This window comes from Micromesistius poutassou (assembly GCF_964030765.1).
Source record: "Micromesistius poutassou genome assembly, chromosome: 24".
Taxonomy (NCBI): Eukaryota; Metazoa; Chordata; class Actinopteri; order Gadiformes; family Gadidae; genus Micromesistius; species Micromesistius poutassou.
The window spans coordinates 5,809,473-5,827,876 of NC_140294.1; the positions used below are offsets into that span (position 1 = coordinate 5,809,473).

The following is an 18,404-nucleotide window of genomic DNA, read 5'->3' on the forward strand; positions in this document are numbered from 1 at the left end:
AACACAAAGTAAACTAGGAATGAATAAAGAAACACAACACAAAGTAAACTAGGAATGAATAAAGAAACACAACACAAACTAAACTAGGAATGAATAAAGAAACACAACACAAAGTAAACTAGGAATGAATAAAGAAACACAACACAAAGTAAACTAGGAATGAATAAAGAAACACAACACAAACTAAACTAGGAATGAATAAAGAAACACAACACAAAGTAAACTAGGAATGAATAAAGAAACACAACACAAAGTAAACTAGGAATGAATAAAGAAACACAACACAAAGTAAACTAGGAATGAATAAAGAAACACACAACACAAACTAAACTAGGAATGAATAAAGAAACACAACACAAAGTAAACTAGGAATGAATAAAGAAACACAACACAAAGTAAACTAGGAATGAATAAAGAAACACAACACAAAGTAAACTAGGAATGAATAAAGAAACACAACACAAAGTAAACTAGGAATGAATAAAGAAACACAACACAAAGTAAACTAGGAATGAATAAAGAAACACAACACAAACTAAACTAGGAATGAATAAAGAAACACAACACAAAGTAAACTAGGAATGAATAAAGAAACACACAACTCCAATGAATGACAGAACATCAGACAAACAACCACCATTCAGATCACACAACCATTCTGTACGAGCACACTCAGGCCACCACCGCCACACCACAAGCACACACACCAGCCAGAACAAGGGCGTCTAAGATAGACGTAGCCGCAGCCAGCAGGCGGCCGGGGAGGCAGAGGTCAAAGCGCGACGGACGCGGCCACCAATCACCATAGCAACGCAGCAAAGCAGCAGCCAACAGGTTGTCTGTGACGAGGAGTTGGTCTCTTAAACCAGGAGGTAGGCCTACCACAGCCCTCTGTGAAGGAACCTATACACCGAGAAGGAGGACTGACAATCATCATCCGTCACTACTTTACCCTCAGGCATTAGCCGCAAAACGCTCACACACCTCGCATTTAGTGAGTGACAGCCTGAGTAAACCACGGGGGCCACTTTCCACTGGTCTTAAGGAGCCCAGCACCAGCTTTATGTCCACCGTGCAGAGCGACAACAGACTGGTGCCTCTCCAACGCCACCGTTAATGGCAGCCATCCTGATTAAGACGTCCACACCTGTGTTTTTAAGGAGGCCCGCGTCAGTGACTCACTCCATGCCACACCCCCAACACTTCCTTTGCCTTCGGGCGTCAGCCGACCACAATCGGGTGACCAGACGTCCCCGTTTTTGGCTGCCTGTCCCTGGCTCAATACAGAAGAAACCACCTGTCCCCGTTGTTTTTGAAGACACAGCCAGGCACGTGCACACATAGGGCCCTAGGGGTGCTTGAGCCCCTGCCCTTTTTGCCTCGTATTAAAAAGTGCCCTCTGAGGGTTCTTCAACAATCGCGCCCGCAGTAGCGCTCGTCCGCGATCCAACCCCCCCCCCCCCCACCCCGGTCAACAATTCGGCTCCTGCCCCTCAAGACTCCTGTGCACGTCCCTGCACTAAAGAATGTGTTAGATGTCAACCCCAGACCTGCTGAGAAACCAGCGGACTTCACAATGGTGACTTTACTGCTCATAATTGTTTATTTTGTATTCCTTCAAAACAGAAACTTCTCAGCGACAGTGTGATGAAAACCTTGCTGGGCGTAACGTGCAATAAACCAATGAGAGTTCCATCTCCCATCCCCTTTAAGAGCCATGAGCACATTGGACTTGACGAGTTGATATTTTGACAGCGCGTTTGCAGTCTCCGCTGAGACAGATGCATGACCACCGAGGCTGGTGGTTTTTAGAGTGAGGGAGGAAGGACTGCGCGCTTGGTTGCCATTGGCCTGCTTGCACTGTTAGTGGCGTATGGTGGCAACGTTGGAGTACATGGCAGTAGTAACATGTTAGTAGTAACATGTTATCAGTAACATGTTATCAGTAACATGTTAGCAGTAACATGTTAGTAGTAACATGTTAGCAGTAACATGTTAGCAGTAACATGTTAGTAGTAACATGTCCAAACCACTGGTGGAACGTCACTCGACCACCCTAGGATACTAGCTCAGTATGAGTATAAGTACACAGGATACTAGCTCAGTATGAGTATAAGTACACAGGATACTGGCTCAGTATGAGTATAAGTACACAGGATACTAGCTCAGTATGACAGGGCCGCTTGGGGGCGTGTCGGTGTGGCTGTCAGTCAAAGAGTTGGCAGCAGTGATTGGCTGAGCCGCGCTGTGGTGTCAGCGAATCAGAGAAGAACTCTTTGTAAACAGACCGCCTGGAGACACGGATGATCCCCTCCTGGTCGCTGCTCCAGCTGCCAGCTGTGAGCTGTGAGCTGTGAGCTGAGCTGTGAGCTGTGAGCTGTGAGCTGTGAGCTGCGAGCTGCGAGCTGCGAGCTGTGAGCTGTGAGCCCGCCGTACCACCGCTGGTCCTGGGCTCAGCCGTCCTACCGGAGGAGAGAGGACCAGGGTTCAGGTCGCTCTTTGTAAAGTAGGAAATCTTTCAATATGCCAGGCCGAACGACCAAGACATGCCCCTCCTGCCAGGGCATTCTGCCATGTGCAAAAAAAATATGCAGCCACTGCAAGATGGTCCAGCCAGTTAAGAAACGCCTCAAAAATAAATTGAAGAAATTTGAGGAAAAGCGGGAAGACTGGGCGTCTTCCCGCAAAAATAACCACAACATGGCCAACATAAAAGAGGATGTGGTCCTGCTGGTATGTAGACAATTCAGACTAATTATGTTCTACATTTAACTGTCCGAATCACTATTGCTTTGAATAGTTGCAGTCTTTTTTTATTGATTACTACAGGCAAAACATTAACATGTGATTTCATTACAGCTTGAAAAACTTCAAGCAGCGGGGTGCAAACCTGTCCTCCTTCTTGGGAAAGCAATGAAGAAGAGCCATGTGGTCCAGGTGTTTATACCTCGTTGCACCTTGGCCACATTTGCAGAAGAGTCCCTTAAAAAATGGGCTCCATCCATGAATATGTCTGTCAAGGTACGATTCTTTACTTTTATAAATTCCACGCACCCTCAGCTTTTGTTTACCAAAATACTAACTGCATCTTGTTATTTGTCTACCACATTCATGTTTATCATGGAACTATTGCTACTATTTTTTGGTTTCCATTTGCAATTGAATAACCCTTGGCAACACTTTTCAAACTTGCACAGGCTGGACCCCTTTTGCCAGTGGGACTGCAGAGGGGCCAGAAGAGGGCAGGGGGACCACACAGGTGAAGACATACAGGAATATCTATGACAATTAAAGAGGCTAGTCCTACAGTGTTATATACTGCTTATATACGCTCATTATACCACAGTGAACTAGTGATCTATTGCTTAAATATATCATATATATTCCAATATATTATGCTACAAATGACAATATACTAAATCAGCTGCATAAGTGCTAACCTCTTTTCATGTTTGCTTATAGTTATTTATGTGTCTATATTGGTCTTAATTTCATATTTTTTAAAACTGAACTTACACTTGCACTGTTGAAGTCCCACTGTTGGACTTTGAGTGAGTGTTATCTTATGTCATCTTAGATGGACATAGGAGAGGTGGAGGACAGGGCCCTGCAGGTTGAGGAGGTGGAGGAGGGGGCTGTGGAGGAGGTGGAGGAGGGGGCTGTGGAGGAGGTGGAGGAGGGGGCTGTGGAGGAGGGGGCTGTGGAGGAGATGGAGGAGGTGGCTGTGGAGGAGGGGGCTGTGGAGGAGGTGGAGGAGGGGGCTGTGGAGGAGGTGGCCCTGCAGGTGGAGGAGGGGGCTGTGGAGGAGGTGGAGGAGGGGGCTGTGGAGGAGGTGGAGGAGGTGGCCCTGCAGGTGGAGGAGGTGGCCCACCCGGACACGGAAGAACCAGGTATGGATTTTTCAATTAAAGGATGCATGAGAAGGTACTACGTGTCATACAAATAAAACATCATTGCCTGAATGAGTAATATTTTATTTTCCAATCCAACAGCTATCTCTACTGTGCCAAAAAAGAGGAAGAGGAAAGGTATGTACAGAATGTCTGTACAGATCGAATTGCTAATTGACTACTCTTCCTTTCACCATAGCCTCATTCTTTTGTTTTTCATCTGAAGTCATCTAGTTAGTTTTTAATTTATTGTAGTTATTTTGGAAAAAGGACTGTAATAAGAATGTTGGTTATGACCATTTGAGTCTTTGTTTGAATACCTGAACATGTCTTATATTTTGTAAATGAGAATACAAATATCTGCTTTCCTACAGAGCGTCACAGCCAGAAGGAGCTTGCAACACGCAAGAAAACTTTACCCAAGAGTAAGATTAAATAGTTTTGTAACGATCAGAGCACTGACAAACCCTTTACACAACTTATCAGCATATTGGAATTGTAAATTATTCTCCTGTGTATTCATAGCAGTTCTATTGTTTATAAATTATTACAGTAGTAATAATTACTGTTATTGATTTTTATATTTGCAATTGTGCCAGTGGATAAGCATAGATGGTTTTGTTGTGAAAAACATGTTCTTTATATTTTCAGATTGCCCCTACCATATTGGCCGAGATGCCTTTGAAATAAGGAGCTACGTGAAGGAGAGGATTAGAAAGGTTTGACAGACCCACAAAGACCCAGCAAAAACACATGCGTGATTAACTGTAGGAATTACAATCTCGCTGATTGATAATGTAAAGCATGTATATTAAGTGCATACTGTAAATGTAATTTACTCATGTATACTAAAGTAATTTGCATAAATATTTAGGAATAGTACCGTCAATGAATTTTGTCTATCAAACTCAGGCCAACAATGAATTTATTATCTTACTACTGAATTAATGGTTTCTTTCCTTGATAGGGCATAAAAGAAGTCCTTATAGATTGGCAGCCTTGCCCAGTTTGGTATGTATTTAATTTGGTTTCTTTCGGTTTTTCTCACTTAGGCAATACAACTTGTCTCTGTTTTTTCCAACCACTTCATTGCTTTTTCCAAGTATTCTATATTATACCATATTATTTTGCACCATCTTGGAATATTATATTATATAAGTTCAAAACCACACAACACTTCCGCTGCTGCTATTGTAACGTTTACCAGTATTTCTTCCACCAAAGAGACTTGCCAACCAGATTTCCTATCAAGTGGTTTTATCATTCCCTTTCTTATGTGTCATACACTGTTATGTTAGATCTTGAATTATTAGAAAATGACTTAATAGTGTGGTATTGCTCAAGAACAAAAATGTGCAAAGATTGGGCTTGATTTGTAATTGCCTTCCTTTATAGATGAGAATCAATATAAAGTAGGTATATACAGTATGTTATGTAAGTGGAGTTTGACCAATCATCACAAAACGGTTCATTGATATTTTCATTTTTTCTCTTTTCAGTGGGAAGGAGTGGGCCAAGTCCTGGCAGCCAAAAGATTTGAATTAAATCAAAATCAAATTAAAATATATTTTTGTTATTTGGACTTTGACTTTGTCTTTTCAGTCTTTCTAGAATGTGGTGCTACTCTTGATACATGATTCCCCTGCCATTCAAATGTGGTCACTAAGAGCTTAATGACACACACACATATATATATGTCATATTAAATATGCGTATATGTAGGCAGTACATGGTGGGTAAAGTTCAAGTAACTCAAAAATTGTGGGCTGAAGGGTCTCTAGGTAATAGAGTAGTAGCAGCAATGTGTTTCCTGAGTATTTAATCCATTCAATGTATTTAAAATATGCTTCCAGGTATAATTGCAAATGGCTAAAATGTATAGATAATATTGATTTTAAACATACAAGTGCAAGTAGGGCCTACTGAATGTCAATTTAGTCACAACAGATTATTAAAATATAGTGCTGATAGATTTTTATTCAACCTAATATTCAACACCAAAACACCAGATTCTTTTGGATGATTATATGTTATATGTTATATGTTTTTATGTTTTATGTTTAAATGTGATGTTGGAACCTGTAACAAGGAGCTGTACTGAGACCAAATTCCACCAGCCTGGCTGTGTGGTCATTAATAAAATTATTATTATTATTATTATTATTAAGTTAGCTGCTATGTCAAACCAAAACTGGAGTGTTGAATCAACTCCCACAGAGTCAATTTTAACACTTTTTGCGGGTTTATATAGCTCCACACTCTACAGAGTTAAATTAACACTTTCAAAATAGTTAATTATTTAACACTGTACCTAGAGTTACTTTTTAACTCCCTAGACTGGGTTGAATTAACACTATATCGAGTTACATTAACACTATATCAGAGTTCCTTTTTAACTCCCTAAACTGTGTTAAATTAACACTATATCGAGTTACATTAACACTATATCAGAGTTACTTTTTAACTCCCTAAACTGGGTTAAATTAACACTATATCGAGTTACATTAACACTATATCAGAGTTACTTTTTAACTCCCTAAACTGGGTTAAATTAACACTATATCGAGTTACATTAACACTATATCAGAGTTACTTTTTAACTCCCTAAACTGGGTTAAATTAACACTATATCGAGTTACATTAACACTATATCAGAGTTACTTTTTAACTCTCTAAACTGGGTTAAATTAACACTTTATCGATTTACATTATATCAGAGCTCCTTTTTAACTTCCTAAATTGGGTTAAATTGACACTACATAGTTAACAGTACAATACAACCATTAAAATGACAATTCCAAGAAAAATGCATTTTCAAAAACACAATTTATTTTAACTTTTCCCCCAATGCAGTCAGTTAAAACATGAGGGTATAATGTACAAACTTCCATCTGCTTACCATTTATTTTAAGAACTTTCCCCCAATGCAGTCAGTTAAAACATAATAAACAAGGGTATAATGTACAAACTTTCAAAAATTACGGAACTGTCTGTTGTATGGTTGAGCAAGGAGATGGCTTCCTGGTATGCATCCCCATCAAGCTGCTGGTCAACAACAATGGACCTGCGCACATTTGGGCCTCCTGAAAAAAAGCACACAATTCTTTCAAGAAAAAAAAACAAGAAACACCCTAGATGAAGTTGTAAGAAAGAAAGAAAAATGAGGGGTACTTAGAGAAAGAAAGACAGTTGCGTAGAGATAGATAGTGCCGTAGATAGATAGATAGATAGATAGATAGATAGATAGATAGATAGATAGATAGTGCCATAGATAGATAGATAGATAGATAGATAGATAGATAGATAGACAGATAGACAGATAGACAGATAGACTGACCTCCTCCGGGGAAAAGCCAGTGGGGCTACTTGTAGATGCATGTCCTCTTCGAATCTTTCTCTGAATCGTTTTCAGACGCCAAGAAATGTATCCGGTGCTGCTTGCAGCATCATAGAAATGTTCCTAAAATGGAAATACATTCAAAATTAATGTGATGTCAACCTCATAAGCTACTGTGAAATTTCAGAATCTAAATGTTACTGTAATGTAGACAAAACATGAAAATTATGTAAACAGAGAGTACAATAATAATGACTATACATAGCCTTTCTTGGAGTATGGGTCTTTGAGGGACGGGAACACTGTCACTATCCCAAGAGCGTACTCTTCTCGAACAGCTTTGCTGGGGAGTTGCCTGAGAAAAGATCAAATTAGCATTAATACAAGGGCCAAGTAGTTAACTTGTTAATAAAAAAAAGGATAGTACAGACAAATAGAACACACATACCCGTGTTTATCAATCATGTGTGCCACTATTATATTGACCAACTTTCTTCTGGTAGCATCTGTTAGAGTTTGTGTTGTGTGATACTCTTGGAGGACCTCTTCACCACCTGAGCTGGTACCAAGGACATCTTCAATCAACTTTGAAAAAGAAGCAAAAAAACAAATGTGATAAACTGCCTTTCTAGAGCTTAAGGATGACAAATGTTGATTTTAAGAAACCTGTGAGTACTTAGCACAACCTTTCTAGCAGATGCTGCAGTAAGTGGGCCCTCAAGTCTTGGTTTCTTCCTAGGAACATCATCTAGGAGTATAGTTGATGTACTTGCACATGAACTGAAGCTTGAATCAGAATAATCGGATGGAGAGGACAAGGAGCAATCGGAAAATTCTAAAAAAAAAAAAAAAAAAAAAGGGGGTGGGGTGTTTATTTGCAGTATACAAAAAGTCATAGAAGATTTTTGATCTAACCAAGCCAACGGCACACCATAGACTCAACTCATTTAATCAATTGATTCTCAGTCTTGATAGGCAATTCAGAAATATTTTCAGAAATTGTTTTAAAGGCATGAATTAGATTAATCAAAAATACATTTGGTATTCATGTTGGATTTATGTCAGTTAAAATGACATTTAAACCATTTCATAAAAGTCAGGCTGAATGTCCCTGTTGTGTAACCACAAAGAATGATATTGAATATTTGATCCACCTTTAAGTGTATTAAATGACTTAATTCTGAAAACATTAAATTGAAATTGTTTACTGTATTTCTGTACTTATAAATTTCCATTAGTGTTTTGCACATTGCATTATGTAATTTACCCCTTTACATTTCTCACCGTCATTTGAGAAAACTGATAGAGTCACATTGCCTTGGCTGACAAGGTCACTGAAAATGTCCTCATCAACTTCTGTCCCTGTTGCATCTTTGTACACTAATTTTGCGTCAGGTGGCAGGCAAAATCTCTCGATGACTGGAAAAGACAAGATACATCTGAGTGGACCTTTAAGCTAGCACTGATCTTGCCTCATTTCACATTCAATAATTTAATCCACCACTGTAAACAAATTCAGAGATAATCCCCTGCATAAAATACATTCCCTTTTCAGTCCAAATCTTAAAAGAAAGGGGCGTTGTTCTGCCCTTTATATCAAACCAAGCATAAGTAAAACAAAAACAAACCTTTGTCATGGAACTGCACAAAATCAAAACATCCATCAACCTCATCCAACTTCACATACTTCTGCTGTTGGCAATACCGAACCTGGATCAGCATTTTTCTGAGACATGCAACAACAAACAAATGTCAGTAAACACTTAACATGCAAGAAATAATTATTTAACACTCACATAAACGTTGTGTATCATGCAAGAAATTGTTTCATTATTAATTTCACTGCATGTCTAAGATTAAACCACATTCAGCAGCTGCTGGGAGGCTGAACATGCCACAGCAGGCCCAGTGGAAACGCTCTCATTGATGAACGTGGCAGCGACTAGCTGTAGTGACTGCAGCACATGCTACCGTAATTAACATTTACATTTGAGGCAAAACTGATTTATTAAAACATTCCCCTCTGTTAAAAGCTGGTTTTCAGCGACCAAACAAACACAACACAGCACCAGTAAAGTTTACCCTTTTTAGTCTGACTGCCCACTACTACCCATTAATCAGAGTTATTAACCCTCAGATGACCCCTAGACATTTATGTCCACCTGGCACTCTATCCTACCCCCCCACGGTCAAAGGAAAGGTCACTGGGGGCTGATTTTTGGCAAGGAGGTGTATTTTTGGGTCACCTCTGAATGTCCCAAATTTCAGAATGATAGTCAAATTTTTGGGCTCGTAATGAAAAATAAACACGTTAAGGATCCTTCGTTGGACATAAATGTCCACCTCCGCCTATGGGATTTTCAATGTATTTTTGAAAAAAAAATTTAACTAACAGGTATCACCATGTAACGTTCCAATTTTATTACTCACATTTAGACAAACATTTTTTGTATTACAAGTTTTCTGAAATTTTATGTTTAAATATGTAAATGAGGCAATATCTAATGAAATATTCACTGATTTATTTACATTTACATTTACAGAACTGAAATGGATAAAGCTATTTTCAAAATTATTTTTTTATTTTGTTGACATATTTGTGTCTAAAGTTTTCCCCGAAGGAATTTTGGATATCTCTTTTTATCACTCTGTAAATGAGAAAATACTGTCAATACCGTACAAAAAATCATATTTCGCCATATGCGTATGAATAAAATGTTGTATGAATGATATATCAACAATCCACTTAGAAAAAAAACCTTCAGAATATAATACAGACTGGAATAAAGAATAAAAAAAATTTAAAAAAAAATTTCTAAAAATAAATGAAAATAGAGAACTCATGTGTTGTTGCTGCAACAACAACAGGCCGGGAAGGGGTTAAAAAAATTTGTAACCCATGTCAAAAGTGGTTTTTATGATAGGTCAAGATCCAGCCTTATATGTATCACAAAATTTTTTGGAGTAACTGATGTCTAAATGTCTCTTACTACAAGTTGAAAATTGTGTCAAGGGGTAAAAATTGAAAAAGGCTGAAGGAGCACCTGAGGGTTAACCACACCTGTATGATCAGAGCCTCGGACACTCTGGTCTCGGTGCAACGGTAACAAGTGTATGGTCGGAGAAATGGGAAGAGGGAGTATTGGGCAGTCGGACTGATGCCATGCACCCGCCATGAACTTCAAGTTAGCTTGTTAACCTGTGCTAACGTTAGCCCCAAACTATATTCGACAGTTAAATATGAAGCCTTGTTTTTACAACCTCTCAAGCACGCGTGAGACTTGGTAAAATGCAACGGATAACATAGGAAACCGGTTTTTTATTGTTAATGTTTATTTTTTAGCAAGTGGTAGTGGTGAAGTTAACATTGCATTAAAAAAAAAAATCCAAACATTCGCTGTCCAGTGCCAACCACAAAAAATGCTTAGCAAAGTTACATAAATATTCTCAGCAGATGTTTAATTCAATGTTATTGTTCCTACAAGTTTGATTTTGTAGCTTACCTCTCGTGTAAAACTCCAACTCCGCATCCATTCCTGATTCCAGCAGCGAAATAAACGACGGTTGACCACGCCACGCACAGAGACTATTGATTGATGCACGGGTTCACCCTGCTGAAAGCCCAGGGGCATAACACACGGGTTTACCTGGACTGAAGCCCAGGGGCCTATCAAGCAAGTTAACTCGGCCGAGATGCACTTTACATCTCTACAGAGTTGATTTGCTTAGGTTTGAATAACTCTGTTAAATAACTCCAACACTGAACACCATTTTAATCAGAATGTGTTAAAATGACACTTTGAGAGTTGAAATCAACTCTGACATGTTTAACCCTGAAATTTCAACACTCCAGTTTTTGCTGTGCACGCTTTTCGTGCTCATGGTCAATTGTGTCCTGGAGCATGATTTTCTTGATGAAGCTCACACAAAGGGGACAGAAAATAAAAATGTATGGAGGCACTTAAGTAAGCCAGAGATACCTTCTCTGTTATATATGAAAGAGGACCTCAACGATAATCATCAATTTGGTGGCTCTAGCACAACCGGAAATTATTTAAATGAGTGGGGAGGTCATCAGAAGACTCTTATTAGAGGTCAGAGGTCAAGTGCACTTAGGAGCAAGGTAGAGACCTGGGGTCTCTTTTATATGAAAGAATGCTTCAATTACATACATGATTATCAATTTGGTGGCTGCAGCCCAACCAGAAGTGCTCACAAAGCACCATCAAATGCTCCATTGAAACGCATTGGAAATAAATGTTGCTATAAATTAATCTAAATTCATAGGAAAGAGATAAGAACTTGGCCTCTGGACTGGTCAACCAGGGGTTGCCTTGAGATCACTCAGTGAAAAACTCAAGTCTCTCACCAAAAAGGGGGCCGTGCGGCAGGCTGTCCTAACCCTGACCCTAACCCTAACCATATAACGGGGTGCGGATCGCCCCCCGGGGTTCACAGAGGGACAATATTTGGTGTGGGGGTCCAAGTTGGACCCCAGAACCAGGGTGTCAAGTCTCGGGATGCTAAGACCCTCCTATATTAAAATCAGCCTTTTGGACCACACTTTGAGTGAATAGGTCTTGCATGTTAAACTTCTGTGAGGGTTTGTCAACAAACTGGCCCGTTTGGGCTAACTTCTTTACCATGATGTTTAAAAGTCTGAATCTCGCATATGTTGTTCCTGGGACCAAGGGGGACCTGTGTGTACATTTTGGCATCTGTCACCATCTCAAAAGGTCACGAAAAAGGGTGTGACCTGCAACATGAAAGTCAATGGGAGAAAAATGGCAGGAGGATTCAAAGTCGCCATTTCCAGTGACATGGAGATAGAAACTTGTGCTTTTATGTCTGTAAACAAATGTGGGATGGGGACCAGGTTCCAAAAGTCAAAAGGGCCCCAAGCCACGCCCCTTAATAAAATGAAAAAGTTAATATGCAGTTCGCTCATAATTTTCAAAAAAATGAATCCAGTCTGATTCAGAGATTTCTCAGTTTGTTGGATTGGTGGGGTGTAGGTCTGGGAACATTTTCAGCTCAATATCTCAAAAGCCGGCTGCGTGGTGAGGCGGCACGTGAAGACAAATAAACACAGCATCAGAATAACTTGGGAATAAGATAGAGACCTGGGGTATATGAATGAGGGCATTAAACTGTATTAAAATGATGACCGCCTAATCAAAATCTAGTCTATCATAATATATATATATACACAAATATAAATATATACAAATATATATATATATATATATATGGTTGGTATATAAACATACCAACCACACACTAGCTCACACCCAAACCAGTTAAACTTAATCTGAAGCTACGGTGAACTAACATGAGTTTGCATTAGTTCATGACGTCGTTCTCACAATAGGCTTCGGAGACCTTTAATTTGATGTACTTCCGGGTATCTGTCGAACCTTCTTCCATTCGAAAAGGAACATTATATTTTCCCCAAACTAATACCTTGCCGTTTTTTTTTTTTTACATTGTTAAACTTGATTTTGAATGTTAATCGAAAAAAACGAAACGTTTTCTCAAAGGTATTTTTGAAAAAAAGAAAACGAATGAGCCATGTTATTTACGTTTCTCCCATTTGTTATTCATTCTAATTATCCATGAACCTCTAGACCCCCAAACCTTGACATCCTTTCTCATGACAAGATGTTATATTTGTCTCATCCACTTCTGAAAACGTATGTATTAATGAAATTCATACTGGAGGTTATAGCACTATTTATTCTCACCCACCCCACCTTGAATTGAATAGACCCATTTAATAGATACATTTTTTACTACAAGCACAACCAATAATTATAAATAAAAATACAAAAATCATTCAAATATTTTATTTTGAACATAGCAATAACAATGATCAATGATGGATGTACATGTACATCAATTGAGGAGCGAAACCACACCACCATCTAAGTTGAGTGTTCCCTTGCCTCTTCCTCATCCTCGCTGGTGTCTGGACTGCTCAGGCCCATCGGATCACATTCCTATTCCTCACAAACATCAAGGAGGACAGAGGCCAGTGGACCTAGAGCAGTCTTGTACTGCTGCAGGACCATTTGATGTCTTTCTTTGACTTTCCCAAGTCTTCTTGCCAAGAGACAGTGAAGTCCATTTTCATCTTCTACAAGTAAAGAGAGAGGACAGAAAACCCAACTAAGTTAATGTATATTGAGACATCACGCACTAATTTAATACATTATACATTAAATGGGATCACCAAAACTTGTATTTAACTTACCGTATCTTGCAAGCTCTGTCTTGAGGGCCACTGCCAGGTTCTGCAACCACGTACAGTGCTGTGCCATCTCCAATACCAGGATAGGGAGCTCCTCTTCCAGCCGTGTTTTGAGCATTTCCTGGTCGTGTAGTCGTTTCTTGATCCCGATTGTTACTAATGATCCAAAATAGTAACATCAATACATGAGTCTAGCATAACATTTAGCAATGCAACCATAATGGCAACAGAATTTAGAAATTATGTTTCTTTCCTATTATCCTTTTTTTCCCTCTTAAAATTTAAATTTATATTACAAACCCACCATTTACTTAATATATAATTTTCAGAATAGTTCAGTATTCCATATACACCGCATGACATTTTAAAAGCATTGAAAAATGCATACCACTGCCATAGTCCTCCCATGGCCATATTGTGCCAGTGCTCTGTCCAGCCAAAGAGTGGTCCACCAAGGCCACATCAATCCTTTTAGAGAGGTCTGCAACAAGACTGTTGTATTTCTCAATCTCCTGGAGAAGGCGCTTTTTGTCTACCGTCAACTTTCTTCGGAGACGATGGCGAAGCTTGTTGCTGTCTAGATTGTTTAGGAGAAAATTAATATGCAGACGATTCATATATGCGGACACACAAACTTTGTATAGGTTATATTAAAACATACCATTCTGACGGTAGAGGGTTTGTTTCTGCTGCTTTAGACCCAGATGGAGACCCTCAATGGACTGCTGGAGAACGTGCAGACCCGTTACTGGGGTTTCTGTAGATGTTAAGAGTGAAATTAAGCTCAGTGTACTGTAATATAGACAATGCAACTGAGATTTCTAGATTTTTGCAGCACTAATGCTTCACTGATTGTGTATTATTTTGATTACCTTTTGAACACAAATAAGTAAGGAAAGAACTGCAAAAAGGCATGTATATTGTTCTGTCCTTACCGCTCTGCCCATTCCTTGACTTCAGCAATCCACTGTACAGCCATTGCATCTGAGCACTGCAGGCCCTTCTTCAGCTGTGACAGCCTCTCTGCCTCTTCTACGGCCCTTTTAGATGTCTAAAATGTTTACAATAATTACAATTGGAACTCAGTCTGCCTAACAACTGGTGCAAAAACATACATGAATATGGAACATACCTTCACATATCTTGTGGAGAGGGCCTTGTGTAGCGTCTCTCCTTTGTGATGGTTCCAACCCGTCGCATGACCAGTGAGCATGTCCACACGTGCTGGTATGAGGAGAATTACATTATGGTCGGCAATCTATGAACAATATTAGATAGCACAAACTCACAGACCAAAGTGACTTACCTGCTTTTGACATGTACTTTGTTGTCAGGGCACAACGGGAGAGGTAGCTGTTTATTTGCTCCACCTCCTCACCGGCAGTTGTGCCTGCTCCCTCCTGGTTCCGACCACTCCATTTTATCTCTTCCAAGTATTATTGAAAATATATTATGGAAAAGGAATTCAGCTTAAAGCTGTCCATTCCTATAGTAACACATAGTGTATTCATTTGAAAATAACAGATAAGACATACCTCACACTTAGTAGCATGAGCTCTTGCATGCATGATGCTCAGGAAGGGCTTCATTTCTGTAAGGCTCTTGAGAGCTGGAATGACTGAAGCTACTTTCTGCAGGTATGGCCAGTATTTGCATGCCACATCCATAGCAAAAAACTGTGCCTTGCTTGGGAGAAGCTCCTTTTGGAGATACATAGGGTAAGCAAATATCTCCCCTCTGTACATGTTAAGGGCTTTTAAAAGGAAGCCATGCCGACACACCGCAACCTCAACGCCTTCCTCATCAAGTTTAGAGGCCCGCCTAGAGGTCTCCCTTGCTGCTGCCCACTGCGAGTCTCCACATGTGCCTCTCCCTTGTATCTGTGAATATAGTGTATACAAATTGTTAATGTGATTCACAACAAAATAGTAGGGAGTATAGAATACTTCTAGAAGTACAGGACATGTAATGATTCCTTTAGTTACAGAACTTCTTTGTGAGTGTTTAGCTTAAACTTACATTCTTCACCGCCGTCTGTATTGTGCTGACAAAATCAGACACCTCACTGTCTTTGGCTATAAATAGCCCATCAAAAAAGGGAGTTTCAGTAGATCTAGGAAAAAAAAAATATAACATCCATAACCTACTCTTGTTGTCACTTACATTCGCGACTAAATTACCAAAGAACTTAAAATGCGCCTTCCAGTATGGCCAAAGCGATAAAGCTTCCTGTTGCCATCTGCTGACACTGCTACCATTTCAGGTGTGCAGGCAGGGCAGGTGAAAGGGGTAGCACAGCATAGCTGGTCTTTCTCATAGGAGGCGTACGCAAACTCAAGAAAGCTCCTCTGCAGAGCATCCCCGTTGATCTGTCCAGACTAGAAAGTATATCAGAATATGAAAAAACATTTGAGATAGTCAAAGTATATGAAAATAATATTGGTGAGCATAGTAAATAGTATTGCTAATATCATACTTACTCTTCCTGCACACAGTGTGCGATGTTCCAGCAGCTTTGCAAAGGCTTGCCTGGAGAATCCAGGTGAAATCAACTTCAGCTCCTAAAAGGAGTTGAGGAGGTCCACCGTGTATATTGTGGAAGCATTGGCAGAAGCTGGCCAATATCCGCTCCTTACTAGGTCTCTCACATCAGGGGCCCACTGCTGCAGGCATGTTTGGCACACATAATGTGGCAAATGCAAATCATAACGCCCTAACCATAACAAAAGAACATTAGTCATAATCATTGACACATACTGTATATTAGACTGACAGAAGTCTAAATAGAGAACTGGTTTCTACCATTGATGGTAATCAAGATGACTGGTTTTATCCACCTCATGCGTGTGTGAATACCTGGCCAATCCTTGCACTTGTGTGCCATGCAATAACTAAAGTCTCCTAGCAGTCCTGGATTTCTTTTGTTTCCATTGAATGCTTATTTTACATAGGCTACATATTGATGGACCTTTCCTGAAATTACAAATTGGATACTTTTGTTTGTTTACTTTAGTAGCTGATGATTTCTTCTATTATTGGACTCTACATAACATCTGAAATACAATGGGCAATTGTTTGTCATTACAGTAAACTAATCAGAATTTGCACATAAACAAACCTGTAGTTAGGCCGCTCCATCGGCCTGCACGACCTCCACGTCTCCCTCTGGCCTTGCCGCCTCTGCTCCTTTTGGTGGAGCTCCGTGGTGAGTCCCCTCCAGACGATGCCCGTTTGCCATCCTCCGCAGCCTTCTGTGTGTTTAAGTCCAACATCGTGTTAGACTGAGTTTCTGAAACATTCATTTCATGTACAAGTTCATGTTCAGTTAATGTACAAAAAGTTGTTACCTTGGCTTCAGCAAGGATTTGGTCATGCATCAACCCAATGGCAAGGTGTCTTCCTTCTGTGCACTGGGGGTCACGGAGGTCCAGGTCATACTTTTCCATTGCAACACAACAGAGAACAGTTATTAGGTATAGAATGACCTATATATATATATATATATATATATATATATATATATATATATATATGAATAGAAGATCGACTGCCAACAACCGAATGCGCCGAACCGATTGCGCACTAGCTTGCACGTTTAGCAGTCCTAGCTATATGTCGCTCGAGAGCAGCGTCATTGCGGTGGCAACGCAGTGTATCCAGGGCAACAACGATAAATAACAAATATGGCAACGAGTGCGCTGTGGTTTGGAGTAGAGCTATTGTTTAGTGATTACATATATATTATTTTGTTATAATATTATAAGTACACCATATAGACTTTATTTTCTTGGCGTTATAATGACATCCTTTCTCGGTATAAATTCTCGTTAGAGAGAGATTATATATATATATATATACACATATATATATATATATACACATATATATATCTATCTTTCTATATATATATCTCGATATATAGAATCGAGTATTCCCCCAGACCATGGACCTCTAGGTTGAAAGATCGTTAATGCAAGTGAATGTGAGAAAATAATTATTTTCTGGTCCCGTTTGAATTGTGCCATGAATGTCAACATATGTTGTCTGTGCATTTTTTATATAATTTTTCATGTTAAGAGTTTGACAGTATATTGTATGATTCTTCGGCTAGCAGTGGTGGAAAAGACTACATGTCGCCTATGTGACGTCACCCCATAACACGGCGACGTGGTCTTTCTCGTTATGTCTTTTCTACAACTGCTAATATACTGTCAAACTCTTAATATGAAAGATTATATTAAAAATTCACAGACAACATATGTTGACATTCATGGCACAATTCAAACGGGACCAGAAAATAATTATTTTCTCACATTCACTTGCATTAATGATTTTTCAACCTAGAGGTCCACTGGGGTTTAGCGGAAGGGGCGGGACTTACCAGCTCTATATACATATACGAAAACGCTCCGATCCAAAATGTATGGGTTAACATTTCGTTCTTGGCAGTACGAAAAAAAGTCAGACAATCGTGCTCTGGGACACGATTCAATAAATTAACGTTTGTGCGCATGAGCACTAAATGTTTTTGAGGAGGTCTGCTCTTAAAAGCAGGGAAATCAGTTGTATCCCTAATACACTACATTTACCCTTTGATGCATTTGTTGTTTTGACACATAAATAGCTAAAGGGTGCACTGTACTATCTGCGCACACCCCTTCTATAGTCGAAGAAAATATCCCAATTGAAAGGCTATGGTTTGAATTTCGTTCTGTGTAATACGAAATAAGTCAGACAATCGTGCTCTGGGACACGATTCAATAGATTAACGTTTGTGCACATGAGCACGAAATGTTTTTGAGGAGGTCTGCTCTAAAAAGCAGGGAAGTCAGTTGTATCCCTAACAGGAGCCTGCGTTACCCCACCCCACCTGCCTAAGCGACCCCCTAACCCACCACAGCCACGTCAAGGAAACACACACACACAC

General features: G+C 39.6%; 1 protein-coding gene, 1 long non-coding RNA gene and 1 pseudogene across 4 annotated transcripts in view; 1 reads left to right on the forward strand and 2 right to left on the reverse strand.

Moving 5' to 3' along the window:
* The window catches only part of LOC311369515 (NLR family CARD domain-containing protein 3-like), an 88,094-nt gene that overhangs the window by 43,046 nt on the left and 26,644 nt on the right, over positions 1 to 18,404 (forward strand). The gene's annotated exons all lie outside the window — the stretch shown is intronic.
* LOC311369560 lies at positions 7,260 to 10,844 on the reverse strand. Its single transcript, XR_014640147.1, has 6 exons — positions 10,731 to 10,844; positions 8,856 to 8,953; positions 7,914 to 8,062; positions 7,676 to 7,812; positions 7,489 to 7,582; positions 7,260 to 7,350 (listed from the first exon to the last, which is right to left on the reverse strand). It is a non-coding gene; the product is annotated as an uncharacterized lncRNA (long non-coding RNA).
* LOC311369686 lies at positions 13,268 to 16,319 on the reverse strand (annotated as a pseudogene). Its single transcript has 12 exons — positions 16,280 to 16,319; positions 15,958 to 16,190; positions 15,677 to 15,855; positions 15,497 to 15,590; positions 15,013 to 15,357; positions 14,784 to 14,901; positions 14,610 to 14,701; positions 14,413 to 14,528; positions 14,139 to 14,236; positions 13,866 to 13,958; positions 13,481 to 13,633; positions 13,268 to 13,363 (listed from the first exon to the last, which is right to left on the reverse strand). The product of its transcript is annotated as an uncharacterized misc_RNA (transcript).